This window comes from Arachis duranensis, chromosome 2 (assembly GCF_000817695.3).
Source record: "Arachis duranensis cultivar V14167 chromosome 2, aradu.V14167.gnm2.J7QH, whole genome shotgun sequence".
Classification (NCBI taxonomy): domain Eukaryota; kingdom Viridiplantae; phylum Streptophyta; class Magnoliopsida; order Fabales; family Fabaceae; genus Arachis; species Arachis duranensis.
The window spans coordinates 9187905-9189789 of record NC_029773.3 but is presented as its reverse complement, the minus strand read 5'-3'; positions in this window follow the sequence as shown (position 1 = coordinate 9189789).

Sequence of the window (1885 nt, the reverse complement as noted above, 5' to 3'; positions counted from 1 at the left end):
CGGGCCGACTGTCATCCCTGACCCCAATAAGAGGCGTGCGAGAGAGGATCGTCCCAGGTCCACTCGGATACGGACCAATATGGACGAGGCATATCCGAACTGGCCAAAGAGATGTGGGCTTTGTCGGCAGCCCGGCCACACACGTCGGAGTTGCCCACAGCTCGGAGGAGCAGAGCACACACGGGGGCATGATTAGGTGTATTGGTGGCATTGGTACTTTTGTTATTTCAATTTCGCGTTTAGATTCCACTGTTATCGGTTTTCTTACTTGTAGTTGGTGACTGATAAAATTTGTTAACGTTAGTGCGATGTACTTTGAATGGATTTTTAGTTAATGAATATGTTTTGTCACCGCAGTTTTAAACGAAATGTATGTCTAATGAACACCGGCAAAAATAATTGTACGAGTCTTATTAAGACATGATGCGAATTCTATGTTCATAACTTAAATTGCTTGCTGGAACGAATTCTTACTAATTTGAACCAACATATTTCGAATTACTTGGTAAATATATGCTCAGTGTAATTCGAACCTATTAGGTTCGAATTATCAAGTTATGGTTCGAACCAATTTGGTTCGAATTATGTTGCTTTGGTCTATACGTGTAATTCGAACCTATTTGGTTCGAATTATGTGCAAAGTGAGTTCGAACCTATTTGGTTCGAACTATATAGAAATGTCCATTGGTTGATTGATAAATCAGATTTTGCTTTGCCTTATTTGTGTCAAATTTATCTCCCTTTGGCTTGTTTAGGTTTTTTACTCTTTATTTTAATTAGCAAAATATGTTTCTAGTGTACACATGAAAGAAAAAAAAAGTAGGAAATGAATCTTTTTATTTTTTTTCCAATTATTCAATAAGAAAAAGTCTAGGGGCTTTGGCCAACATTTAACCATAAAAAAATGATTAATCTTACACCATTAAATATCATCTTACACCATTGAAAATATTGATGATGGCTAATTAATGGCTAAACATCACAAATTCTACTGACCCTAACACTTCTCATTTAATAAAGTGTAATATTTTATCATTTAATATCTTCTCTTACAAATCACCAAAAAATAATAAAAGTTACAAAAAATAAATATCTTCTCTTATATATATTTTTATTTTATTTAAAAAATATAAGATAAAAGATCACATTTTATCAAATAATTAAAAAAATTAAAAGAATCTATTTCCTGTTTTTTTCATATGTGTTGGAAATATATTTTGCTAATTAAAACAAAATTTAATCAATCAATCAATCACCTTTGATCTTAGTGTAATAAAAAAAAATTTTTAACGATAAAAAATCATACTTTATCAAATAATCTTGAGAAAAAAAATTACATATAAAAGTTGGTGGTCACATCACTCACACAATTACACAAAAGACCTGCTCTGTTTTTTAATGATTAACTGTTTCTCAATTGCTTTTTGGTAATAAACTGTTTCTCAAATTTAAGCATAAGAAAGCCCAAGGAATTCAAGGCCTAGTTCAGTTAGTTAATCTCCAGCCTTGCAAACCAAATAAATAAAAGTTTGGAACTTATTGGTAGTGTCTAGTGTGTACATTGTATGATTGTAATACCCAAAATAAAAATGACCAAAAGCCTAAAAGAATTTTTTAATCTTTTTCTTTCTCAATAATTTTCGATATTGTTTTTAGTTTTTGTCCCAGCAATTATATCAATGTTTTCGGGAAAAGAAAAAATTATCATACTCTTAGTCGGAGTTATGGTTAAGGCCCAAACAAGTTTTTAATTTTGTTTTTTTTTTTATCTGAAGATTAAATATTCGACTGAAATTACTTTGACCAAAAACTAAAGTCACAAATGACAATGCAAAATGAGCCATTAGGAGAATAACTAATTTTTTAAAATCCCTCCCCCCTCCCC